At 42.7% G+C, this 18646-nt stretch overlaps 1 protein-coding gene and 2 non-coding genes across 6 annotated transcripts in view; all 3 read left to right on the forward strand.

Moving 5' to 3' along the window:
• LOC111872794 (tyrosine-protein phosphatase non-receptor type 13) overlaps positions 1 to 18646 on the forward strand; it is a 487820-nt gene that overhangs the window by 58852 nt on the left and 410322 nt on the right. The gene's annotated exons all lie outside the window — the stretch shown is intronic.
• Positions 7791 to 7863, forward strand: Trnaa-agc. Its single transcript has one exon. It is a non-coding gene; the product is annotated as a tRNA-Ala (tRNA).
• Positions 18566 to 18638, forward strand: Trnaa-agc. The gene has a single exon. It is a non-coding gene; the product is annotated as a tRNA-Ala (tRNA).

Below are 18646 nucleotides of genomic sequence, written 5' to 3' on the forward strand. Positions count from 1 at the left end.
TGACAAGAAGACGAGGAAGAAGACGTAAGAAGATGCTGGATGACCTTGGGGACAGAAGAGGATACTGTCATTTGAAGGAGAAAGCTCTAGATCGCATTAAGTGGAGGAATTGTTTTGGAAGAGACTGTGGACCTGTCGTCTTGACAGATTACTGATGATGATGATGAAATGACAGGACACACTGTTTTCAGTAGTCATCATCATCATCATGGTGAACTTTGTAGTTTTCCTTCCGTAATGTCTATAAAAAGTTAAAACTTTCCCTGTAACAGGCCGTGAAGGCCTATAGGGTGTGAGACGTCGAAGCTCCCACATTTTCTAGACAGCCGGCTCACAGATGGCGGTAAGGTCTGTAATGTCTAGTTCTGTGAATACTCAGACACTCTTGGTGTCTACATCGCCATTTTGATCAACCTCAGTCTCACCGTCCCCTTGGCCGATAACGCAATGCTGGTTGTGGAAGCAGCTTTCTTACCGCCATTACCAATTTAATTTCTGCAATTTCTTCTGTCCATCCAGAATTTCTTGAGTTTCTTATGAGTTATAGTCCCCTCAATAGTTTATAGGCCGGTCACGGTAGCCGAGCGGTCTAAGGCATGCACTGTCTTCGCTCGCTCGGAAACCGAGATCGTAGGTTCGAATCCCACTCAGGGCATGGATGTTTGTGTGCGTTTTTCTGTGTTTGTCTACTTGTACAGGCCTTGCGACGAGCTGATCACTCGCCCAAGGAGTCCTACCGAATGTGTAAGATCTAGTAAACCGAAGTGAAACGGAGAGTTTCATGGAGGTAGACCTAGGCCCAAATTGGGGCTCTAGCACCACAGAAAAAAAAATGGTTATAGTCTTGCAGAGGCAAGCCAAGTGATGGAGTTTCTGTCTAGGCCGCAAGGATAGCCGTTTCTCTGCACGTCGTCTGATGGCTAAGCCGATGTCTTGTTAAGGCATAAAAACATAGGCAGAGGCGCCGGATATCGAGCTCAGTACCTCTAATCGCTTTAGGTACGCCCCTTGGGTTCACGTCACTGCAACTGGCTCATGTATAATGGATTTATGGTTCACGTGCGTGACGCATGGCCCAGCTGTCACCCCGGCAACGCCGCAGGTTCGCTTATCCTGACACCTCAAACACGATTTTATATTGCAGAGGGATTCTGGAATTCGTTAGAGACATGACAGGTACAGCGTAAGAACTAGCTGTTTTTTTATTATTATTATTAAACTTGCTTTAGTGCAGTATAATTCTGCATACATGTTTTGTAATTTTAATAAGGAAGAGTAAAAATGTTCCTCTTTTTCTTCTAACTTTGTCTTGAAGTTCCAAGGAAAATGGAACACGAGCATCGTTTTGACGTCTGTGTGGAAATGATTGCATAAATGGAAATACGTACACAGCGCGAATAACAGGTGGTAGTCAAGGAATTCGTAATGTACTCGTATTTGTTAATAGCTGCATTTGACGGTATTAACACTCTTCGTACTTTCTTGTTCGTAGTTATTTTTCACACTTGTTTATACTGCAAATTTTTCTTTATTGTGACCATGAAATAGGAAGATTTCCACACTGTACCATTTTAGGATAAGTTATGAATGTCTAGAGCTACAGAAAAATGATACATTAATATTTAAAATGTCTCTTCTGAAAATGTAAAGCAAAGCTGTTATGTTTAACTAATCACGCACTACGCCATGAAGACGTATGGGGGAATGGATCTATAGATCCATGTTTTCTTGACCTCGACACTAGTTGGAGGTGTGTGGTCATTTTCACACCCCGGCCGCTTTAACCCCGGGGAGAATGCCCCCGGTAACCATTGGACAGGAAGCTGGGTGGACCCCAGAACTGGTCTGGACGACGTGGAGAAGAGAAAGTTCTTGACCCTACAGGGACTCGGAACTCCGAACCCTTGGTCGCCCAGCCCGTAGCCAGTCGCTATACCGACTGAGCTATCCCGGCTCCCCATTCTGAAAATAAGAATACATTTTTAAAATATGAGTAACGGCGAATTGTATCGAGGTAGCAGCTTGGCGGGTAACATAAGTAGGAACTGAAGTTCCGAAGAGATGGTTATGAAAAGTTCTGTCTTCTGAGATATAACGCTGTGCAGTCCGCTGAAAGTCAACCGACGTTTCAGAGAAACATGGCGCCTCCATTTTCAGGGTCTAAGAATAAGCCAAGCGATAAATAAACGTGAAATCAGATAGCGAACAAACCCTGAAGATTGAGGTGCTCTGTCCCTCCGAAACGTCAGTTGGCTATTAGTGGACTACATCCCAGAAGATAGAACTATTCGTAACAAGATAGAATTGAAGGAACTGTTGCTATTACCACGGTTTCTTAATCGTCGCTGAATGTGTAGAAAATTTGACGTCGTGGAGGTGATTTACACACTGTTCTAGCTGATAAGTCTTGTTTGGGCGAAACCACTGTTCTTGCTACTATAGAACCTCTGGCTACTCTCATCAATTTAAAGAATCCATGATTACGTCTCTGCCTCAACGACTGCAACACACACGTGGACGTATACTGTTCCGTCCTGAAATAGCCGCCTCTATGACACTTGAGTAAATTTTAATTAAACCATTCAAATTAGAGAGAGATCAGATTATTGGCAAATTAATTCTGCCCGCTCTTTCTATTTCTCTACGATCCGCTATAATATTATCCATCCTTCAAAGTAATCTATTTCCTTACAGTTTTCGAACAGACTTCCATATTCTTTCTTGTATTTCCCCGATATGTTACATGTCCCAGTTGAATATTAAAATTTGTAAAGTTGTGACTGTATAACTACGCATTTTTTCATTTTCCTGTGGCGCTACAGCCCCAATTTGGGCCTAGGTGTGTGTACCTCCATGAAACTCTCCGTTTCACTTCGGTTTACTAGATCTTACACGCTCGGTAGGACTCCTTGGGCGGGTGATCAGCTCGTCGCAAGGCCTCTACCTGTACACAAACACAGAAAAACGCACACAGACAAACACTAAACTTCCATGTCCTGAGTAGGATTCGCACCCACGATCCCGGCTTCCGAGCGAGCGAGGACAGTACATTCCTTAGACCGCTCGGCTACCGTGACCGGCATAACTACACCTAGTCTTTGGTTACTTCATGTGTCACGTGTCCAGATATCTTCTGGAGTATGTAAGATTTGAGGTTTTCACGGTGGTGACTATGAAGAAAGCAGTCTTCTGGAATTTGGCACCGTGTATATGTGGTGTTAACAGACGTTTCGGAGTAACATATCGCCTCCATCTTCAGGGTAGATTCTTACATTTTTCCTTCTACCCTGAAGATGGAGACGATACATTCCTCCGAAACGTCTGTTAACACCACATATACACGGTGCCAAATCCCAGAAGACTGCTTTCTTCATCTTCTGGAGTAGTTTGTTCTCAAATGCCCTCATTCTGTGCCAGCGTTACGGCCGTCTAATGCAAAAGAGACGATAAGGGTGGAATACTTAGCAGTTCAAAGGCTCGTATTCAGGAACATAAAATGAACATCAGTTGCTTTTAACGCATTATCTCTCTTTGACAAAGAGTAGAAAATAGACTACTTACCCCATGATACAGTCTTTGCGCTAATGTGGGCCTTTTATCTCATGTGCGCTCTTCCTGTCGGGTTCATTTTGTATATATTACCGATCCTGCACACATCTTCTCGACTCGATGACTAATTTCATGTCACCGAAAAGCGTTTTGTCTTCAGGAGAGTCAAAAAACTTTCGGCGTCATGTAGAAAGCTACAATTCATTACTACGCTCATAAATGCCCTGACTCGGATGAATTGAGCCCAACTTAATTTATTAAATTTTATACATTCAGTGTAATAAATTTGTGAAGAAAGCGAGAAAAAATTGCAGTTTAGTTCCTCTTTATTTTTTCTAGTATTTCGCTTGGAATCGAAGTGAACTATTATTAAAATCTATTATTGTTGTGTTTTCTTCTGCAAACGTATCGTTCTCTTCCATAGTTTGCAGCAAGGTTTTCTGGACGTGTGTTCCGGAAGCAAGAGGCCCTAGAACTCGTCTCGTGGGAGCGCCATCTACTAGAATCTGAATATTCCGAAACCAAAGAGAACCACGCAGAATTCTTTCGAAAATCTGTGAATTGCTTGGAATCCCACGAAAAGAGGTCTAGTTTGAATAGTTCTATCTATCTCCTGGGATATAAAGCGATGAAGTCTGTTGAAAGTCAACAGTGTTTCGGAGAACGTGCCGCCTGCACCGTGAAGGTAGGAGAATAAGGAAAGCAAGAAACCAACGTAAAAGATTGCGGTAAGCAGAGCAGCGTCGATTGTGTTTCAACGACGATATATCGCAGAAGATAGAACATTTCAAAACAACCGTTGCGAAAACTTCAAATCGTAAATGAGGTGTAGCTTGTTTCAGTTGTCAGGATTTATTTGATTTGTTTCATTGTGGTCCGTCACACTAAGATCAAGAAGAAATCAAACAGTTCCGTTCAGACTGACTGGTTATGATTTTCTTAATAATAATTGAAAGAAGAAAATCATAACCAGCCACACTGATGCTCGACATGGTTCAATTTCGTATAGCAACAGGCGTGACCAGAGTGGTTTGAACGGCTGTTGTACTGCGATGTGGAAAGCAAATGGAAAAACTACCACATTATCACTTTTCCTGGATAGTCTCTTCCCAAAAACAGAAGATCACATTAAGTGGAGGAACTGTTTTGGAAGAGGCTGTGGACCTGTCGTCTGACAGATTACTCATGAATGAATGAATATGATGCATATTGAAGCTACAAATAAATTAGTTTTCTTTGTTTGTTCGTTTCTTACTTTACGTAACGAGGTTTTCAACTCTGTATTTGTATGGTGTCAAATGGCAGGCTAATTTCTAATGATTTCTGTAGAGGTACAGTCGTATCGTGACATACGCTATAATAATTTCGTAACTGCATGTAAAAGGAAAAGATGGAAGAGAATTATTGGTCGAACCGCGGCAGGCTGTTCCTCCCGTTGTAATTCATGGACTTTCATGTCTATGGGACGCTCCCTGGTCTGATCCTTGCTCTGAATGTGTGCCCTCACATTGCATTTCATGGGCCACTGAGCACACTTGGTTCTGTACTATGCACGATAAATCGGTAACGGGTATGTTTTGGCAAACTTTGTATCCTTATGCAGTCCTGTAGGCGGTACGGATATTGCCCTGCACTTAAAACCTCTGTGTTTTTTAATGTTAGTGGGGTGGGACTAAGCCCCTTGTACTGCGGCCATTTCTGGCCTATTGTACCAGCCCTAGATGATAGGTGAGGGTGATTGTGGGGCAATTGGTGGAATGAAGATTGGCAAGGGAAACCGAAGTACTCGGAGAAAACCCGCCCCAGCGCCACTTTGTCAATCACAAATCCCACTTGATCAGACCTGCGATCGAACCCGGGCCCCGCAGTGGGAAGCCAGCGATTAACCGCTTGAGCTATGGCGCGGCATAACCCTCAGTGTTAATGATAGTTCGGAAGAATTCGAAGCATACTGGCTACAGCAGTTCTGATATAAAAGGAATTCGCTTAGTGGGGGTGGAGTCCAACTGGGTCCACTCGGCACGGTGGCCACTGATTGGCCTATTGTAACCTCCCCCGGGTGATTATGATGATGGAGAATTTGGTGGAATGAAGATTGGCAGAAAACCCGCCCCAGCGCCACTTTGTCAACCACAAATCCCACTTCACAAGATCCGGGATCGAACCCGGGCCGCCGCGGTGGGAAGCCAGCGACTAACCGCTTGAGCTATGGCGCGGCCTTGATAGAACTGGAAAGATATGTTGTAATTAGCTAGGCCAGTGTGCAAAGCCAGAAAGGGGTGTTTTAAAGGATTTAGAAAGAAGCTACAAGGTAGCTGAGTCAGCAAAGTGGTTAGTTATGGGATAGGCGAGCTGGTTTCGGTTCCAGGCAAGAACAGGGATTTTTCTGTCCGCTTCAATCGCCATACTATACCGGGGACTGACGCAGAAGCCTGTCGGATAGGTACCGGAAACTGTATCCCCGCGTATATGGAAGCTGAGTGTAATGATAACCAACCATCTTCAACTGTGTCGAAAGTCGTGACACGTATTGTACATACTTTGTTTGTAAGCAAGAATGCCCCAGGACATCCGCCACCAGCTCTGCATTCTCAGCTGTCCAGTGACGGATGTGGTTATTTGGAACTGGAGCAGGTCATACAAAAGCATTTAATCGCTTCATTTCAAGATACAAATTGCCTACACTCTCCAGGTCCTAATCTAAATTAATTTTGCTACTGCAGAGAAAAATATTCTGTATACGTAAACACATGTAAAAATGCGTCATAATAGAACCCAATTATTCGACAAGAATAAAATCAGAAAGTCATTACACACGGACCTGAGTCACTTCCATCAATGTTCTCATAACGTACCAGTATATATTGTCACGTGTTGGGTGTATAACGCGACAAGTAATTTCACGCCGTATTTGATATAGCGAATTTATTTCACATTCGCTCTTACAATCACCCAAATTACAATCTGACAATTACTGCCATCGGCAGTACAATAGTACAATAGTACAGTACAATACTAGACTGCAAATGCTAGACTACAACTGAAGGGTTCACTGCCTGGCTAACTCGTAACTATCTCGTAAATTCGAGAACTTGAGAACTCGAGAACTGTAACTCGTGAACTAACTGTGAATAGTCTTCGCTGCTCCTTATTTAGCGTTGTTCCGGACAACACAGAAAACAGCCACGTAATAGGCACCACTGTTGTCTGGCGCCGTGTTGCTAGCAACGCTGTCGGGAGTTGTTTCCTGCTGTGTAGCAACGGCGGCATCCCGTGTTACGTCACCGCGGGGAGAGGCGGGGTAGGGGAAGGAGTGTTGACTCGCCTGTTACCCTAGTAACGAGCGCTCTGATGGTGTTACGTTACCGCTGGCGGGGGGAGGGATGTCCTGCATAGCGCAACACGTCACACTATTGTCACGTGTTGGGTGTATAACGCGACAAATAATGTCACGCCTTATTTGATATAGCGAATTTATTGCACATTCGCTCTTTCAATCACACAATTTACAGATCTACAATTACTGCTATCTGCAGTATTACAAATATTAGACTGCATACTCTTTCCTGGCCCACTCGTAACTCGTAAATAACTGTGAATAGTCTTCGCTGCTCCTTATTTAGCCTCGTTCCGGACGACACAGAAAACAGCCACGTAATAGGCACCACTGTTGTCTGGCGCCGTGTTTGCAGGTGTTACTGGCAACGCTGTCGGGAGTTGTTTACGGCTGCATAGCAACCGCGGCACCCCTTGGCCACGTCACCGCTGGTGGGAGGAGGGGTATCCTGCATAACGCAGCACGTCACAATATAGACTTACTTATTATTTGTTTACTTGTTCGCCTGATCTCGTCTGCAACCCCATGAAGAAGTACAGATTAAAGTAATACAGCTGGGTTCGAACCCATGGTCACAAGAGCAGGGTGTCAGGAAACTTGGTCATTCGGATTAACCAATGATTCCGGCTGCTCCCGACTGTATTGTGTTGTTACAGTTATGTTAACTGGGACTCCGCTGCTTTATGTTGTAGACCCTACATGATGCCAAGAAAATTTCATTGTTGAGTAAATAGAGACCCACTCAAGCCACTGAAGTGTACAATTCTTAACTAATTGTACACAAGCCAGCAAATTGACTAAAAGATTGTAGTATCTGATTGTCAATAAAGGGGATTAAAAAAAAAGTACATAACTTTGCTGAATAATTAATGATATCATAATGAAACATATCGATCTCCAAGAAGGGGGCGTAGCTCAGATGGTAGAGCGCTCGCTTAGCATGCGAGAGGTACCAGGGTCGATACCTGGCGTCTCCACATTTTTTTTTCGGGCTCCATTTATATGAAAGCCCATTCATTCCCAAGACTCAAATGTAGCAATTTAATGTCTCCAGGTGTTAAAATTAAAACTTCACAATAACAATTCAAGTATGAATATCTAAAGAGTCCTGTGGTTTTTATTATCTATCTTGTTCTTCTTGCGGTGTGCGATTTGGTTGCTTCATATTTACGCGGTAGATTGTCCACTGTGCGGGATCCTGACTGAAGCTTGGGGAAGTGGAGCATTTCATGGAATGAGAAAACGCAGGGGAAACAGAAGTAGTTGGTGAGAAGCTATCACACTGCCACATTGACCATCACTAATCGCACACAAATTCGCCCTTGACCCAACCAGGATCGTCGTTATGAGGCAGTTTTTAAGATCCTTTATTGAAATTGAAGTAGACAATCGGTGATTCATTTTCCATGCCAAGCTTCGCAGTGTAGGCTACAACTCTTTCCAGAAGACTTTACTTAAAGAGGTCTTCAACTTAAAACCAATTTGTACCTTCTTAATCCCACTTGCCTTTCTTAGGGGAAGAATGTTGGCTTGTGAGACCACCGCTCTCCGTCCGTGTGTGTGTTTGTCTCTCCTATTGCATCTAAACTTGGTAACCACTTCAGAGGCCTACGGCACAATGAATATTCTAAGTAATTAGAATCGGTAATCACGTGTTGCTCGCGAGAAATTATGAGTTTGGAGCGAAGCTCCGGCCTGTTGTCATTGAGCCATGATTTATTGTGTAATGTTATAATTTTGAGAAATATATGTATCTTTGCCGGTCACGGTAGCCGAGCGGTCTAAGGCGCGCACTGTCTTCGCTCGCTAGGAAGCCAGGATCATGGCTTCGAATCCCACTCAGGGCATAGATGTTTAGTTTGTGTGTGTGCGTTTTTCTGTGTTTGTGTACAGGTAGAGGCCTTACGACGAGCTGATCACCCGCCCAAGGATTCCTACCGAACGTGTAAGATCAAGAAAAACTGAAGTGAACGGAGAAGTTCATGGAGGTAGGCCTAGGCCCACTGGGGCTATAGTGCCAAGGAAAAAAAAATGTATCTTTGGTTTTGGCAGGTTTTTGTAAAGTATGAAATATCGCGGCACTGTGAAAAGTGTCTTTATTTTTCAATTCGGTATCCACAATCAATGAGTCAAAATTTGGTGCCGAGAAACATACTAACCATGCCTAAAACGTAGTGAATTTTGGTTTGTAGGTCAATATTTATATACACGTCGGCGGCGCAAATCTTTGTGACCAAGTCCAGAGAAGCAGGCATGTACAGGATCTGTAAGCAGATAATAGTCCTTCACAGTATTGAAATAAAATAACAACAATAAGAGTAATTTGTCTGTAGGTCTATAATACTATAGAGTAGGAAAGTAGGTTTTGTGGGTTTGTTCGAAACTGCTTTTTTATCTTTCCTGCTTTACACGTGACCCGGGATCTCTTGGTTAGAAAGTGGAACGAACATGGGTCACACACATGCTGGAGTTGCGAGTTGGAATTTTGCTTTGATCTCTATTACTTTTAACAATCACGACACATATTCTGATTTCGCTATTTTAACAATTTACAGTTCACTAGAGCACAGAGTCTAGTGTTCTCAGTCTGTTTCTAGGCGTTTCCTGGTAACGGCTCCAACAATGACTTTGACTCAAGTCCGACTCCCGTACAGATCTGACTAAACTGACTTTGTCCCATGTTTATAACATTTCAGTACGGACCACATCGTGTATGGTGGATTTTTCCTTGGGGTAGGAACAGCCGGCTCTTGAAGCTTACCGATCCCCTCCTTCCAGTGCTGAGGTTAAGAACGCATGGAGCTATACCTGTATTCTTCGATACATCTTCATATCTCGGGCTCAATTAAGAACAGGGACAAAATCGCTTTAGCCAGGCCGGAGTACTTGCCATTAGTTTCCTCTGAGGGAGGATTTCTTTGAGGTGATTCTTGAAGGCGAGTTTTAAACTTCCAAGAACATTTTAATTATAGTGGTGTTCTGCTTCGTTCGTGATTTAATTCGAGAGCTCACAGATGAGTTATAATGAATCTTCGAACATAAGAAAAACATTGATAGTCGAGAATTTCGTCGGAATGAGAACCTGACTGCGGTAAATGCTAAGGTGATGTCACTTCCTGCACTGTCCGTGTCTTGAGACGGGGTCAGTCCCAACAAAACGTCCGGTGAATTTGGGCGAATCCAGTAAGTAAGAGAAGGCTTGGAGGGTGATTTCGATACACGAGGAAATTAAGAACTGAAGTTCACGGGGTGACTGCTTGGTTTGGTTCAGAACGTTTTTTCTGTTCACCTGGTATATGAAAACATGTAAATGTACGAAACTGAAATTTACGATGATTTTTATGTACATAAAACTTAAAACATCAAGGGAGTTTATATTGTGACATGTTAGGCAAAGAAGAACCCCCCCACCAGCAGTGACGTGGCGGGTGAGTCAGCGCTCCCCTCCCCCTCCTCCGCACGGTAACGTAACGGTGACGCAACAGGATTGCGAGAGACGACGGTAGTAACAGCGGTTACTACCGCTAGCGTTGCTAGCAACACAGCGCCAGGCAACAAGGGTGCTTATTACGTGGCCGTTTTCTGTATTGTCCGATCAAGGCTACATAAGGAGCAGCGAAGGCTATTCAGAGTCAGTTGTACTGTGACAGTCAGCCAGTCAGTGCGTTACCAACGAGTTCTCAGTTCGCAAGTTACGAGCTACAGACGCGTGTGCGATAACCAGTGATAACCAGTTATATCTGGAGTGTGTAATTCAGGGAGACTTGTATAGCTCCCGCGTTATTAACACGCGAAGACTCTTGAAGATAGTGTTAAGAGATTTTGTTGTTGGGTTTGTAAAGGGTGGAAACCCGTAATATTGTGATAATTAATTGTAGCCGTTATTTGTAGATTGTTAAATAAACCAATTAACCATCTCTACGGCGTCTTCAGTAACGTAAACACGTTACAATATGTAGGGTGTTTTAGAACAGGATGCTGATGGAAATATTTTAACATAAGCGGGATAGTATCATAGGACGATAGAAAAAACTGTATAATGGGGAACATAACTTGTACTGCTCGTCATATGTTATTTTCTCAATGATCACATTCAGACATAATTAGATGGGCAGGATATGTGGCACGCATGAGAGAAAAGTACATACAAAATTTTCGTAGGATAGCCTGAAAGAAAAGAGTCCACTAAGAAGATCCAAATCCCAAACCCGTTAATATTCGTCACGCAAGTCCTTTATACGTGACAATATGTTGCTGAAATCTGGATCAATTAGTAATGTGTGGGCCATATATACTGTGACGTGTTGCTCTATGGGGGACACCACCTCCCTCCCCAGCGGTGACGTAACACGGGATGCCGCCGTTGCTACTCAACAGTAAAGAACTCCCAACAGCGTTGCTAGGCTGTTGGCAAACACGGCGTCAGACAACAGTGGTGCCTATTACATAATTGTTTTCTGTGTTGTCCGTAACGGGGCTAAATAAGGAGCAGCGAAGACTATTCAAGTTAGTTACGAGTTAACCAGTCAGTTGTAGTCTAGAATTTGCAGTCTAGTATTTGTAATACTGCAGATAGCAGTAGTTGTGAATCTGTAAATTGTGTGATTGTATGAGCGAGTGTGGAATAAAATTCGCTATATCAAATAAGGCGTGAAGTTATTTGTCGCGTTATACACCCAACACGTGACAATAGGTTTGTCACGGATTTTCTGGTTTACCGTATATTGTATTCTTACACCGGCCTGTGTGGTCAAAACGGTTATGTTCAGAAACAAGTCTTGGAAATTGTATTTCTGCTGCTTCGCTCTTCTACCATCTCCAATTAAATACGAGTTTTCGCAACGATATATATTGAAACTGGGACCGCCATAATTCCGTAAATCTGTAAATATGTATCTACGAGCAAGCAAGCCTACCTTATAAGAGTTGTAAGTCATGTCGCAGCCCAAGTAATAAAAGTGTCCCACCTTTCACGCCGTCATTTTATTCCAGCGTAATTCATCAATACATTTGATCGTGTTGAACTTGATGGTGAAGACAAAATTTCAATAAATAGCTAAAAAAATATACAACACATTTCAGCATAGGCAAAATCCACTAACATCTGCACCATCGAAATGTGGCAGACATTGACCACGGCGGGAAACACAAGCATATTAATAACTAGACCAACAGCCGATGCTGTAAAAGAGAAAAGCAGCCTTAAGGGGGCCCATACACGTACGAGAGCGGCCTCCGTAGTCTAGAGGTAACGTTCCCACCTCATGACTCGTGGTACGCGGGTTCAAATACCCGGCGGAGGTCGTCGAATTTTTAAGGGCGGAAAATTTCAGGGAACAAGTCCTCCGGGAGGGACTTTAAGTTGTGTGTCCCGTGTCGTAACTTTACGGCACGTAAAAGAACCTCATATCCCCAAAGGGGATCACTGAGCCAAATTCCAGGATGTTTCCCGCCCAACAATAGTCTCTAGGGCCTCTGATAGATGGGGGAAGCATTATAGACACCGCTAAGCAAGTGGCCGAACTCGCTTGCTCGGCGGGACTGATGGTACGCACCATTTATCGGTAGGGTAAAGAGACTGGTAGAATATCATAGAGGGAAGCACAATAGATCAAACTGGTCGCGGTGCATGGGGAAACCCACCCTCTCTAAATAACTAACTAACTAACTAACTAACTACACGTACGAGTCTGGCTGCCGAGTCCGGCTCGGCGAGCTTGACTCGGAAACCGGGATCGGATTAATTTCACCACAAACGCATGAGCTGATTCCCAACTTTTCGACCCACACACGGATGAGTTTGGCTCATTGGAAGCCGAGCCGATTCGGACTCGCAAGCTAGACTCGTACGTATATGGGCCCCTTTCCTTCCTAACCCATTACACCTCTTTCCTTATAATCCCAAGAGGGGTTTGGTCCTTCAGCCGCTATAACAAGAACATCTCAAATTCGAAGATCTGCTGCTACTTCAGAATACGTCACTGTTCAGCTCCTAACCGGTCACTTTCATGATTCACCTGTCACAACAAGCTTCCAAATGAAGAAAGCAGTCTTCTGAGATGTGGCGCCATGTAGATATTGTGTTAACCGACGTTTCGGAGGAACATATCGCCCAAATCTTCAGAGTAGAAGAAAGAAGAGAATTCTACCATGAAGATGGAGGCGATATGTTCCTCCGAAACGTCGTTTAACACAATATCTACACGGCACCACATCTCAGAAGACTGCTTTCTTCATAGTCACCGCCGCGAAAACCTCAAATTTTACAGAACTCCCAAATATTCAAGAGCTAAGGGAGTGCTTTAGAACAGCATGTAGGACTGCAGTAGGTCTGATTGCTGGGCACTATACAAGCGAGAAGCAGAGTAATTCAGATCTCATTTGAGTAAGTTCATACAAAGGACGACAATAAAATGGGGCGATGACGAGAGATAAGGGGAAGTAAGGGACTGGAGAGAATTAAGAAGCAAAAAGTATTTGTTAGAAGTTACCTTTTGTGCATCTGCTGGACAAAGTTGTCTGCAGGAGCGACAACTTTCCTCCGTTAAGCAAGGTACTCTGTGTGTTTCAGTATTGTTGACACTTATAGGCTCTTGTGAGGGAGGTCTATTTTTGTGAATATTGCTTGAAACAAATGTAGGTCGTCATTATAGGCAAGAATCATAAATAATTTAAAGACTGTCAACAGGAATGACCTGAATTTAGAAGATGTTGATGTAATTCGATATATTGAACACTAATACTTGCACGCAGTAGCGTAGTTGGTTCAGGCACTATGCTACAAGCCGGAAGGTCGCGGGTTCAAGACCCGATGAGGTCATTGGTTTTTGCAATTGACCTAATCCTTCCAGCCGCACTATGGCCCTGGGGTCGACTCAGCGTCTAACAGAAATGAGTACCAGGAATTAAATAAATAATTTTCCTGGGGACTAAAGCTCGGCCGGCGCGTAGGGCTGACAACCTTACCGCCATCTTTGAGCCGATTGTCTAAAGAAAATGTTGGACCCTCAACGTCTTACAACCCTATGGGCCTTCACGGCCTGTTACAGGGGTAGTTTTACTTTTTTTAGTACTTCCAGATAAAGGTTATTTTTATTGTTCATATCCTGTTGCGTTGAGGCTGAATTCGTAAAATTAATATTATTAGTTCAGATAGAGGGGCTCAAGTGTATTTAAATCCACTCGCAATCAGTAAATCCGTCGTGCCTGCCAAATAAAAAGAAGGAAAGGACATGACAGTACGATAATGGCAGGTACAGAAAAAATGCAGTAATTTTTTGCCTGGCTCCTAAAAAATGTTGGATCCTAGAAGCTTGTGCAATTTATAAGCGCTTTATTATGGAGTGAATGTTCTATATGATACATGAAAAGAGCATTATATAGGTTAATGGCGGCATTATATATTAAAAATTAATCTATATAGCACCTTAAGCAAGCTGAATCATTAGTCTGGATTGCTACAGCTGAAAGGGACAACCACCCTGAGAGCTTTATACAGAGAGAGATTATTCTGGTTATAAGTGCGTTATGAATGTCACAGAGTGGAACTAATTACTGTTTCATTTTTATTGTCCTGAAACGATGCATGTTCTCTGTAAATATAAAATAAAATTAAGTTATGGGATTTAACGTTTGGTTCGTTAACCTTGTTAAGAATCGTTACATCATTTGGTTTGCTGCCAGCTAAAATTTGGATTTAAAGTGGTTTGCATGTAATAGGGGCTAACAGCCTATGCCACACAAATATATGCGCTCTTCAGGGACGTGCTGCATGCGCACTAAAATAGTCACATATTTAACAAATGTGACTGGAGCAGCACGCAGGACAATGACACTTGTATAGTGCTGCCACTTGCGGAAAACAAATGCATTTTCCCACATGAATGCGAATGTCTTCTGATTTTGCCCCAAGATATTTTCCGGTCACGTAAAATATAAAAGATAAAGCTATCCCTGTAACAGGCCGTGAAGGCCAACGGAGTTATGAGACGTCGAGGCTCCCACATCTCCTAGACAATCGGCTAACAGATGGCGGTGAGGTTGTCAGGCTTACGGGTCTGCCGTCTTTTACCCCCTAGGAAAACACCCGGTACCCATTTCTGTTAGAGGTTAAGTCGACCCCAGAGCCGTATTGCTGATGGAATTATTTGGTAAATTGAAAGAATCCAATGGTCTCATCGGGGATAGAACCTGCGACCATGCGGTTTGTAGCATAGCGCCTCAACCAACTACGCTTACGCGTGCCCCCTAGTTTCCAGTCATGTATCTGTCTTAACTGAGGAAAGTATTTGTGCCTTACTTATGCGAAGTAACAGGAAAATGCAAATAATTGCATCACGTGGAGCAGTGCTGTTGAAGGTTCTAGTTGTCTCGATACGTAAGCAACTCGCCATGAGGCCTAAAGCTTCGTGCTTCACACATATCGACACCAAACGTAAATAAGTGGCCGGCATGATGCTTGATACTTCCAACTCCAAGAAGTGGAGCTCCTTCTACCCGATGGACAGCGGCTCACGTTCAGCATAGCCGATGGCCTGTCTAAGACGACACTTACAGGGTTATTCATAAGTCCGTGAAACATTTTGAAAAATTACAATAAATATACTATGCAACAGATACCAAATTTTATTACACTGAAATAGAGATAAACTCACCAAGTTTGTTCTACATAGTTCACAGATGCTCAATGTGTTCACATTTGCTGATACGGCAGACATCTATGCGATAATCCATTTCGTCCCACACCCGTGTCAGCATATCACGGTTGGTCAGAGCCACAGCAGCAGTGATACGGTTGCGAAGATCCTGAGATTAGCAGGCAATGGAGGCTTTAAAAAAAACTTGGAGAGATTCATTCTCTATAGGCGTAAGAATTACCATGATCCGATGCGTAGAATACCGTATTTACGCATGTACAGGCCGCGTGCGTGTATAGGCCGCAGCACAATTTTCAGACAGAAATTATAGAAAAAATAATTTTCTTGGTATATTATTTCAGGAGTAGAACACCCTGTGTTACTAATTATGAATATAATTTTTTTTAAATGAAGTGTGATTTCGAATATTTCGAATATAAGCCGCACCCCAGTTTTCCTCTTGAATTTTTTGGCAAAAAATGTGCGGCCTATACATGCGTAAATACGGTATTTGTTGTGAATTTTTTTAAATGTTTCACGGACTAATGAATAACCGTGTATTAAGAGTACGCTATGTACATCAGGGGGTTACACGGGAAAAATACATAGTTCCTGGATTTTAATACCCCAGTATCATTATAACCATCTGAAAGACAGTTACTGTATGCACCACTTTTTTTTATATATACGTATTCCTGTTACTCCCATTGGAGCATAGAGCATCCGTGAAAAGCTTCGTTTCACTTCAGTTTCTTAATCTATACACAGGTAGCAGGACCCCTTGTACTAGTGATCAGCTGGTCGCAAGGCCTCTACCTAGACACAGGATAACACAAACTCAGAATAAACATATTCATATACCAAACATGCATGTTTTGTGTCGAATTCGAACCCACAATCACGGCCTCCGAGCGAACGAAGACAGTACATGTCGGCACCACTTGCTTTAACGTTGAAAAAATCTGCATTTGGCCAAAAAGTGCATCAAAGTGTTCCATATGATTCTCAGAATAAGCAGAGATCAGTCGCCTAAACAGAATTAATCTGTTGTTTTTTTTTAATTAAGGTGGAATATGTTTTCTGTGAGAACGGAACGAAAATATGAAATATTATTTCGATTAATTTCAAGCTTTAAGGGATAAGAAAAATTAATCAACATGACGATACAATAATTGCTTTATTTGGTTGTTTTTGTTCGTTTCTTGTGTTATTTAGTGAATTTCTCTTCTTTTTTTTTCCCTTGGCACTACAGGCCCAGTGGGCCTAGGCCTACCTCCATGAACTTCTCCGTTCGCTTCGGTTTTTCTAGATCTTACACATTCGGTAGGACTCCTTGGGCGGGTGATCAGCTCGTCGCAAGGCCTCTACCTGTACACAAACACAGAAAAACGCACACACACAAACTAAACATCCATGCTCTGAGTGGGATCAGAACACACGATCCAGATTTATAAGCGAGCGAAGACAGTACATGCCTTAGACCACTGGGCTACCGTGACCGGCGAATTTCTCTTCTTAGTAGGGTCAAATGAGACAGTTATTGTGAATGATGAATTCTTAATGACAGAGTAGCCACCGAAAATCACCTTTTTAAAACACTGCGTAAAGGGACGACGAGCAGTAGGTCGGGGTAATTATTTTTCACACCGAGAATCGAAACTTGGATTTCGAGAGTACGAAGTTAAATTGTTAAACTGTCGATAGATACTCGTATATTCGATGATTGTGTTATGAAATTAATTTTTTATGTACATATTCTTCATTTATATAGTTGAGATGTCTATTTTTTAATATCTGTCTGAAATAGGCTAAACACTCTGAACTCAATAAGAGCCTGCAATTTGGAAGCTGCAATACATGTACAATACATGTAAAATAGCCCTAATAAAGAATTTTGCATAAGTAAGCAAATGGTTTTACGCTGCTTTATGGAGAGAGGGAGGTATTACTCCGTATAGTTTCTATTTAATCACTGCTCTTTAGCCAGTTTGTGCAGTTGTGCATACCCACACACAATTCATGCGTCCCAGCAAACTTTCCAAAAGTCATGTGTTTCACATGTACATATCTGAGGTTAAACCGATCATAAGATTACCGACAAACGCTATTTTATGAAAAGAAGTGCGGTGTAGAATTATCGATTTCAGGGGATGCATGCTACTGTCGACCAGTATTTTGATACCCCTGAAGTACAGATCATCGAGCAAGATTTATTTATAAATCATTACTTAATTTATATCCGATTTCTAGATTACATTCCTTATTTTGAAAAAAAGAAGAAGAAGAAGAAGAAAGAGGCTTATTAAATCAACTTCCTGTGTGCGTGTGTCCCTCCCTGTCGTTTCTAGGCAACGACTCTGTAAACACGTTCCCACGGCAAAGAATACACATGCAACAATCGAAGAACTTATTACCCATTGTTTTCCTTGCGGTCCGTGTCGTATCAAGTTCACTACATCTGAAGGTAGTGTCTGTCACTACATCCTAAAACTTCCTCTTTTCTCTCTTTTTCTCTGGAAAGTAGACGACTAGTTCTTCCCAGAACTTCTTGTTATGTTACAAATTCGAGCGCCCCCTGTCATATTAGAGGCACTGTTTATACATTCCGAAATTGGCCGATCGATTGGTTGTTTGATTAATTGATGTGATTCTAGTCGACTTAGTTGCAATTGTTTTCTTCATGACTCCGATTCCAGCGGTAATAACATTTCCGCCATATAACCTGTAAATTTATACAACTTGTCATTTAAGGTATTCATGGCTGTGAAATTACTAATGTGGTCTTCTGGGTTATGTAGTCTGGTAGGTGGTTACCAGCTACCACATTTCCCAATGTAAGACCACGATCTAATCTTGCACATGGTTAAGTGGCTTTAGGTNGTTCCGACGTGCTGAATGCCGTAGCGAAGTTCGGTGTACTGCTACAATAGCCTGTAGGTACATACTACTTTCTTTCTTTCCACCTGCCCAACTTGTATGCATGAAAACAGGTTTCTGTCGATCTGTTCCTTGAATTAGTTGTTCAATCTGATATTTACGTATGGGGGGCGTAGCTCAGATGGTAGAGCGCTCGCTTAGCATGCGAGAGGTACCGGGATCGATACCCGGCGCCTCCAACTTTTAT

This window comes from Cryptotermes secundus, unplaced genomic scaffold, assembly GCF_002891405.2.
Source record: "Cryptotermes secundus unplaced genomic scaffold, Csec_1.0 scaffold79, whole genome shotgun sequence".
NCBI lineage: Eukaryota > Metazoa > Arthropoda > Insecta > Blattodea > Kalotermitidae > Cryptotermes > Cryptotermes secundus.